Consider the following 10,081-nt stretch of genomic DNA (forward strand, 5'->3'; position numbering starts at 1 on the left):
TTACTGGAATCCGATTTTGTTGTGGTATCGAAGAATTGATTGGTATTTGGTTCAGAACTGTGAGCTGGGAGTAGGTTTGCACGGAGCTGCCATACCGGCGGAAACTTCTCGTCAAGCTTCTTACTACTCTTATCCAATGGGCCGAAAACAGACACACAGTAGCCTGCCGCTTCAAATACCAAGCAATAAGCTGTCGACACAGATATTTGGTCTGTACAGCTTACCCACATGGGTTTTCTAGATTTTTTAAAAAGTTTTCTGTTTATTTTCCATTGTAATTGGTCTAGAATCCTAGATTTATTAAAATAACAAAGTTTTAAAACAACGCAAGTTAATATTTAACCATAAATTCTTTCCCCGAATTCTAACCAAAAATCTCATTAAGTAAACACTCCAGTTTTCCAGAGTTCAAAACAGCTTCCTGATCATGTGGCCTCATTTCTTTAGCAACGCTCTAAGCTAGCGACAGAATCCTATTTATTCAGGATTCCAGACCTACAGTTCTGCCCTGCAATACATTTTTGTTGGCACTGCCCTGTTGAATGGTGGAACTTCATATATGGAATCGCATAGCAATTATAAAACTGCGGATCTACACAGTGCTGATAAAGGTGGACGAGTCGTAACAGGTGAAACTTTATCACTTATTATGGAATTTCGACTCTGTGCTTTGTTTCCGGATCAAGAAACGAATTCGGCTGAGGCTTCTGTGTGAAGGCTGATCTTTGATCTTGTGAGTTTTACGTCTAATTATGTCCTCTGCTGTCAAGTTTCTTGCTCAAATGAGTATTCCATATAATTTATCGTCTTACCATTCTAATGGATCAATTTGTTTCAGTAAGACTAGAATCATTATTATTATTATTATTTAACTTAGGAAGATAATAAATCGGATATAATAAGTCAAACAGTGAAATCCTGGAATTTTATTGTTAGAAATTTTTGGAATATCGTTAGAAGTTTCTGGAACCTGCTTTAAATTCTTGGAATTGTATCTTTATCCACCAAGAAGTACACAATAACATGTTATTTGGTATGATCTAGGAAACTCTAGAGCTTATCTAGGATTTCAAAAACATCTCGGAAAATAATTTATTAATTTGAATCATTATTTTTGTTATTTAAATATTTAATATGTAAAAGAAAGACTAAATGTAACCCTAGAGTATGTTGGCTCTAATCATTGTCAAGTTATCTTCCAAAGAAGGAATTCTAACCGCAATAAGTGGGATTGTTATCCAGAGATCTCATTCCAGGAATTTTTGAGAAAATGTTACATGAATCAATAATTGGTTAGGGCTCCTATGACAGTCTTTCTCTCTATGACTGTCTTTCTCTCTATAAACTAGGTTAAGTTATGGAGTTTGAATGTTGGATAATTTTCTAGTTCAGACAATAATCCACATGCTGTGGAGTAAATTAGGTTTATTATTATTATTATAATATTAATATAAATTTATTTAAGAAATTAAATTATAATATTAAAAATAAAAATATAGTTTTTATTTTATTTTATTTTTATTTTTTTTAAATTTTTATACAATTTTGGTTGAAATAGCTATTTTGTGTTACTTCAAATACATTTTTAATACATAAACTAATTTGGAATTGCTAAAATTCTTGATTTATTTAATTTATATAAATTTACCAACTTTTAAAGCCAGGAATTAAAAAAAACATCTTTAAAAATATATAGGTTTATCATTACCTCTTTAATTTTAAAGTTTTTAAAGATTATGGGTTTATCATTACCGTCTCAAAATTAAATCAAACAGTGTGATGGATGTTTATCAACCTATGTAGTAATATGAATTTATTTAATGAATCTAACAATGAGAAGTCTGTATATTAATATATACAGTAATATACATTTGAATAAAAATCAATAATTTATAGAAATACTCATTTTAGCAAAGAATTTGGCATTTGAGGTTAACGCAGAGAAGGTATTCATGAGCCCACACTGAAAGCTGTGAGTATATGTCGCCCCTCATCAATCACTTGCATGGGCAGTCTATTTTAGGTTTGTGGAAGTAAGTCTATTTTTCACACAAATGCCTGTTTTTTGCACAACTTTTTTTTCTCTATTTTCATTTCTTGCTCCGTAATCTAGACTTTATTTGTCACATAATTTGTTTATGTTACTCCTCTATACATTACTTTTGCTATTTATGTGCAGATAGTCGAAGACCATCAACGATTGACTGGCTAACTTGGATTTAGCCTGTTGCGCCAATCCACTGTATGCTACATGGATCTCTGAAATTGGGCTATTTGTCTATGGCCAGTTTTCACATGAAAGGCCATCCGGATTTAATGCCAAGCATTATCCGTTTTTACTTATGACTAGCAACGCTGAGGATTAGGGAGAGTCTGTCTGTCACCTGAGATTGACATTTTTTAATCATCATAGATACGGCCTATCAAACTTATACATCAATTTTGAAATGATGCAACATTGTCAAGGCAGCAAAATTTACAAAAGGTCAATGTGCCTCTGCAGTTATTTTTTGTTAGTTCTTGATAAATAAATAAGTAAATTGTAAGTTTCTATGTTTATAGAAAAATAAATTTAAAAAATAAAAGGATTCTAATAATATGATTTATTTTCATAATATATAATAAATATTTCATTATATGATTTATTTTTATAATATATAATTATTACATAGTTGATTGAATGAATAATAGATTAGAATCAATAACATCATTAGAATAAATAACATATATGCATGTAATTTTTTATTATTTCATAACTTTTAATGAGACTAATAGAAAACCTATAATTCTTGTGATTTATAATAATTTATTTATTTTATAAATATCAATTAATATATGAAAAGAATTCTAAATGAAATGGGTAATTCTTACATATATTACCATCAATAAATAGATTAGGATACAATGAAGAATAGCTCTCAAAGCATAGATGATTAAGTGTTTTTACTCTTGGTTGAATGATCATGATTATCAAGGTTCATTTCCGGGTGCTAATTTATATATTTATATTTATATATATATTTATATTTATATATATATATATATATATATATATATATATAAATCTTTGCATTTTGGAAATTGTGTATGAAAATGTTTAATCTTATGTTATTAAACAACATTTTCAATGTTAAGAGTTAATTCAAAAGAATCAACTATATCATTTTATGTTTGTCATAACTTTTCTATCTTTGTATACAAGGAAAAAAGCAAAAATAGAGAAATCCTTCCATTAAATTTATGGAAGAGATATTTTTCATTATAATCACACTTGTGATGGGAAGCAAGAAATAATTCCATGAACTATTTCAATGAGTGAGGCCAACTCCTTATTCTCCCACGTAAAATAAGAGTAAATAATATGAAAATCTCATGTTCACTACATACATCTAAGTAATAGAAAATGAGATTAAATTGAGAAATTAATGAAATTTATTTTTTTACCATCTCTAGTAAAGGTTACTTTCAAGAATCAAGTGATTGTATTTATGGAAATGTTTCGAGTATAGTAGGAAAACATAAATCATGTCTCCAATAGTGGTAGAGGTCATTAATAATTACAAATTTTTTAAAAGAGGATTTGTAAGATTTTCTCTCCCATCCCTCCTTGTAGCACCAATGGTTAGTAGGTGAAAAAATTCATCTACCAACAACAAGAGAAATATCACCCAATCAAGGTATGAATTAGGGCTATACTTGTTTGGTATCATGATATGCATCAATATGTGGAGCTGATTGCCACAAAAAAAAGTTGAAATCAACTAAATTTGATATAAATATTTAACATCCACTTTTTATAATATATATTTCAACTATAATAAATACTATTTGTAATTAATATACATCCTAAATAGCCATTTAACATCCACGTTTTATAATATATATTTCAACTATAATAAATACTATTTGTAATTATATACATTATAGATAACTACCAAAACAGTTGTTTCACAAGATCATATAATTAACTCTTGAATAAAAGAAATAATTCTCTCTTACAATAATACATCAAACACAAATATAGATATATTTATTTTTTTAATAAATAATTATTTATAAAATTTCAATAAACATATTCTCATACCTATGAATGACCAAATTGAAGAATTTAACATACTCTACCTATGGATTCCAAATAACTAAACTGAGAAAATATTTTTACAACAAAAAATGAACGAAAATATTGTCTAATTTAGAGAAATGTAGAAAAATAAAATTTTATCTTCAATTAAATAACAAAACTTACATCCTCCCATAAAAATTCCCACTATAAGAATTCTTAGTAGGAAAAGCTTAACAAACAAAAACCCTTCTTTTTCTCCTCGTGAAACTATACACCCAGATTCTCAAAAGTTCTAGTCTCCTAGCAAGCAAATCTAGCCCAAATAACATACAAAAAGTAACCTTTTATAGTTAATCTTCTTTTTCTTCTTACAACTAATTTCTTATTAGATTGATCCTCCAATAAACTTTCTTAAAAAATGTTGATATATATATATATATAGATAGATATATATAACCTTTTTAAACCATTCTATTGTTATTTGTTTTTTTACTTTTCCAACTTTAGTTTACTTTTCTTTCCTTCATTTTTTGCATGCACAGCAACATTTAAATATATTTCTTGATATTTACATTATACAGAGATATTTGTATTACTCTTAAAATAGAATATTTTTGGAAAAAATAAAAAATAAATGAATTAAAAAGAGAAGTATTAATTAAAGTATTCACCAATTTATTCATTTATTTAAAAAAATAGTTTTTGTTTTTCTAAAATAAGTAAAAATACATTAATATATAAATGAAATATTAAAAAAATTCTTAATTAAAAGAATTAATAATATCTTAATAGGTAGAAAAAAATCTTTATTATTTTATTAAGTTTGTAACGTTTGACTTGTAAATTTATTTTAAATACTTGTATAATTTATAAAAATGATCTTATTAAATATTTAAATGAAATTATTAATAAATACAATCAAATAAAAAATTCAACTTCAAATTAAAAAATCACATTAGATAAATTTAAATAATAATGTTAAGTTATTAAGTTTTAATTTTGTGGGTTTTTAATTCTTTTTTAACAAATTAGGGTGCTCTTATCTCACCAACAATTAGGGAAATTTTTTCTATTAATGAAAAAAAAATTCCCAAAATGTTCTTCACATTTCCATATTTTGGACCAAACATTTCTTATCGTTATAGATTATTTTAGACCATGATTTGTGTCTTAATTATTTATCCAATATGTATTGTGGAAATAAATTTCATGGCATTGATATTGTGAAGCTACAAGAAATATGGAACATGAAGCCCATCCTAAATTTTTGTTGCATTTGCATATCCAAGATTCACATCCAAAATCCAACATAGGTAGTATCTAAGAAAAACACTTAGATGCTTGGATATTCTTAGAAAATTTAGATAACGAGTATTAAAAAAATAAAATAAAATAAATGTATGTTGTGTAAAATGAAAAGAATATCCATATGTCTAAATGTCCAATAAAACTAAATTAAATATATAAACATTAAAAAAAATAAAAAATAAAAATAAACATAGATAAAAATAAAATTAATGAAATTCAAATCTAGATATATCAAGGATCTAGGACATCCATGAGATAGATGTCTTAGATCCTACATATATCCCGGACATCCATGAGGTCGATGTCTTAGATCCTACATATATCCATGACCAAATGTATCTATGAAAAAAATATTGCAATGTTAAAGGTCCAGATCTGAATATTCAATAACCTGCCACGTTATCACGATAAATAATCTACTACATTAAATTCCATGTTTAATAAAATCATTTTCCACTTGGATCCAGTGGACAAGTCATCTATCACATCAATGAAAGAGTATGGCATTACAAAACTTCCAAGGGCTATAACTTTGTGTGTGAAACTCAAAAAATAAAATAAAATTATATCACAAGAAAATGATGAGTAGAAAACTCTTGACAATTCAAAATCAAAACAAAAGACAATCAGAGAAAATTAAAAGAACAATAATAATTTTCAAAATAAAAATAATAAACTTAAATAATAAAAAACAAAAATTAATAATAATAAAATGTAAAAATAACAAGTAAAACTGAAATTAATTTGCACCTTAAAAAAGGAATGAGTAAATGTGAAAATAAACTAATTATAAGATGAAACTTGCTTAAAACCCATTCCTACTAATTATGAAATTAAACTTCCTTCATATCCATTGCTGAAAACCAAAAGTAGCCAACGAATAGATAATAAAATCATAAAGATTGGAAAAAATTAAACATTTTGGTATGGGTCTTCTTTTCTTTTACGTATCTAAGAAAAATAAAAAAGGTTCCTCTTTTGTACAAAGTAAGATTAGGCACTTTCTATCTATCATTTTTTTACTGAATTTTCTACCTATTAAAACTAGTGTATATGCTAGTTTTCTTTTAGAGATGTTGAACCTTTTGAAAATATGTAGATTTCTCAACCTCAATTTCAAGAAAATGTTTCATACGATCAGGATTAGTCATCTCAAAATATCACTGCATGGTTGCTTTGAAATTATTAACGTCAAGTATTGTGTGTATATCTTGTCATGGAAACTCTTATTTCATAGACCATAGAAAAGTAAATGTTGACTGACATGCGAGGCAGATAGCGAAATTTCATAGAGCATAGAAAAGTAAATGCTGCCTGACATGCAAGGCAGATAGCTTTAGCCCTGTGAGTGACAGCACGTGAATCGAGATAGCAACTTGAAGAGAGAGGACGAAAGCTATCTGCCTTACATGTCAGGCAGCTTTTACTTTTCTATGGTCTATAAAATAGGAGTTTCCTCCTCTCAAAACATAAAGGAAAAAAAGCTAGAATATTAATTTGCTGATTTATTTTCGTGTAAAGTTTGGGTTCATTATTTCTTTTGTTGAACTTGTTTTTGAAATAATAAGAATCGATGTGATGGGATCAACCTCATGCACGCTACTTCAGTCTATACAAATCTTTCTTTTGTCTAAAAACAAAGATCCGTGGGTCATTCATATCAATTTCATTTTTTAAATTACCATTTAAAAGGTTGATTTATATTTATTTGATAAAAAAAAAAAAAAAAACTATTTTGGATCACAATCGACAAAATTGTTATAACTATGTAGAACATTAATACTGCAGAAAAGTTTTCTACATCATCAATCTAATATTCATTATTGGAAAAACTAATTTGCAATAAATCTAATTTATGTTATGCAATTATGTAACACATCCATACATTAATATATAGCATATGTATAAAAAAAAATTATTACCATGTTACCAAGTACTGTCTCTTGATAATTCCTGGCATTATCATACTCTGTGATTAACATTATATAACTAATGACACAGTCTATTGTTAAACCTTTAAATGAAATGACAGTTGAAATTTTAACTTTTTATCTATGTATTGGATTCATGATTATGGCGGAATTGCTTACACGCGCATTGGATTAAATATATAGTTTTCGATCAAACTACATTTATATTTCCAGTACTACACTGGATTAGCACTTAATTGAAATTTGGCTTTAGCTTCGAAACCTGCCGTTTGGCTTATGCATATTTAATGGCCCTGGTTGTTCTGGCCTAGGTGGCAGTCCGATGTATTCCATGTTGTCCACATCCTGCGTTGCCCTTGGGATCCGCCTTCCCCATCGACGGCTCTTGGCAACTCGTTGGATCGAACAGTGCTGGAGGAATCATACCTTGATTTCCCGGTGGTATTATCTCTGTCTGTCATTGTGTCATTCCAGAATCGCGACGAACTTCGGCTCTGTTTCGGGTCTTATGATTCTGGTTCTGGTTCTCCTGGTCACCTGCCGGTAGTCGTGGTTTACTTGTAAATCCACTCCGTCCTCCAGCATCTTGGCTTTACTCTGACTTATCTGTCATACCGCCATTGATTTTTTCAGAGCTCTGGATTCCAAACTTCTGCAACAGGGTTTTCACACTGCTTCTCAATGGTAAGTTTTCAATGTTTTTCCGCGTTTATTCCTTCTTGAGAGTTATTACAGTTCCTTGTTGAAGGTTAATCTCTAACGTTGTCTTTTCAACTGTCTTGGTGGAAGGTTTTACAGGTGCAGAAGTTTTTGGACAGCGCTGTGGAGAAAACCCTCTTACCAGCTTCATCTTCCAAGGGCCGAACCTACCATGCACCTGGTATTTAACTCCTTTTCGTTCTCTTTCTATGGAAAAGTCTTGCGGCCAAGGAGCCGGGGTTTCTGAAATTTCAGATATTAAAATCGTGTAGATTTTCTTGGCTATTTGGAGCTATGATCACACAGTTTAGGTTTTATTAACTATAAGAGTCTCTACGGCTTCGGCCCATATATTGAAAATTTGGGCATTTTGCTTAGACCGCCATTCTGTACATGGAACAGTCCTTTGAACTTTTAATAAAAATATGGTTCTCGCTGAAGGAGCCGAGGTTTCTAAAATTTCAGATATTGAAATTGTGTAGATTTTCTTGGCTATTTGGAGCTATGATCATAGAGTTTAGGTTTTATTAACTATAAGAGTCTTTACGGCTTCCGCCCATATATTGGAAATTTGGGCGTTTTTCTCAGACCGCCATTCTGTACATGGCACAGTCATTTGAACTTTTAATAAAAATATGGTTCTGGCTCACTAATACAGTCTTTCTCTGTCCAGACATTGTGAATGACAGCTTTATATATATATATGGTTTCAATAAGGTTTTGAATACTTGATTAAATTGTAATTCTGAAATTTGGAACCCTCGTAGTTCGGAAATTTCTCAGTTTATTATATGGCAAATATGCATAATATCGTCTTGCACAGAGTATAGTTACAGTTCAGAAATTTCTCAGTTTGATATATGCATAATATCGTTCTGCAGAGTCTAGTTATTTATGTTGTTTTTTTTTTTTTTTTGTTGGGGCTAAAAGTAGCGCGTGGAGCCCTTTAGATGTGGCAGTTATTTCATAGTAGCATTTCTGCTTTTAATGTTATACGATTCCCTTCTAAATCTTATATACAAATTCCAGAACGTGCTAGAATGAATAGTCAACTAGGGTTTTTATCACTGATATTTCATATATATATGTGAATAGAAATATTAAAGGATTTTGATGTTTTTAATGGTTTTATTTTCGCAGACAAATAGCTATAGCCAGTATGGGTTCTTACTAATATTGAAGCTTTCTTTTTTTACGGTAATTTATTTTACGTTAGACTCTTGGACTTAATTTCCTGTAGAATGATGATTATTGGAATTCTTTCCAGTTTAATTATCAATTTATGTTATATAGCTCCGTCTAAAATTTAACTGTACTCACTATTGGACTTTTTCTGTTATCAGTTATTCTTTCCTAGTTTCACATTTAGGGGTATTCGCTCTCTCTTTAATATTTGCACTCCAATTTCATTGGGAAAAATAAAGATGGTTCCTTTTTGCTTTCGTTTGTTCACACCACTCGTAACTCATTATTCATGGAATTCTTTGAAGAATAAATCTATCTCGTAAGTATAAAATAACCTACTAATACCTCTCTTAATTAACCAGTCTAAAGTGGTTAAAGCATTTAATAAACTCAGAATATAGACTTATTTATCTAAATAACTTCAAGAAGTTTTTCACTTATCTGAATATGCTGCTTCCATAATTTGGTCTGCACTTAGATTTAGACTTTCTTTTTCCTCCCTACCGTGAGATTTACTATGCCAACAAATCTCCTCCTGTGCTATCCCTTGTTCCAGGGAAAATTTCTTCTCTCCTTAGAGACCTAGTGCTTTTCCAACTATTTGGTCTTAACCAAACAAATCTCCCCCTGTGCTATCCCTGATTCCAGGGAAAATTTCTTCTCTCCTTAGAGACCTAGTGTTTTTTCAGCTATTTGGTCTTAACCAGAGGTAGTTATCACAAATTGTCTGACCTCTAAGCACAGTTTTTTTTCCTCTTTTCTCTTGTTGATTTCAGATACCCCTATCTTCTTAATCTCTTAAGTAAAATACTCCAAGATTTTTTTGGTTTTCTTGGAACAGAGAACAGTCTCTCTTAACTAATTAATCAAAAGAAATTGTATTCACTAATAACTA

The 10,081-nt window shown here is 29.4% G+C and overlaps 2 long non-coding RNA genes across 2 annotated transcripts; both read left to right on the forward strand.

Moving 5' to 3' along the window:
• Positions 1–217: 217 nt before the first annotated feature.
• LOC149150425 (uncharacterized) lies at positions 218–2,506 on the forward strand. Its single transcript, XR_016262631.1, has 2 exons — positions 218–2,033; positions 2,180–2,506. It is a non-coding gene; the product is annotated as an uncharacterized LOC149150425 (long non-coding RNA).
• A 4,792-nt stretch (positions 2,507–7,298) lies between these two features.
• LOC149150426 (uncharacterized) lies at positions 7,299–8,650 on the forward strand. The gene is made up of 2 exons (XR_016262607.1): positions 7,299–7,986; positions 8,092–8,650. It is a non-coding gene; the product is annotated as an uncharacterized LOC149150426 (long non-coding RNA).
• The last annotated feature ends 1,431 nt before the right edge of the window (positions 8,651–10,081 follow it).

Source organism: Pinus tabuliformis, chromosome 9, assembly GCF_031772625.1.
Source record: "Pinus tabuliformis cultivar Carrire ecotype Pingquan chromosome 9, CPIR1, whole genome shotgun sequence".
Classification (NCBI taxonomy): Eukaryota; Viridiplantae; Streptophyta; class Pinopsida; order Pinales; family Pinaceae; genus Pinus; species Pinus tabuliformis.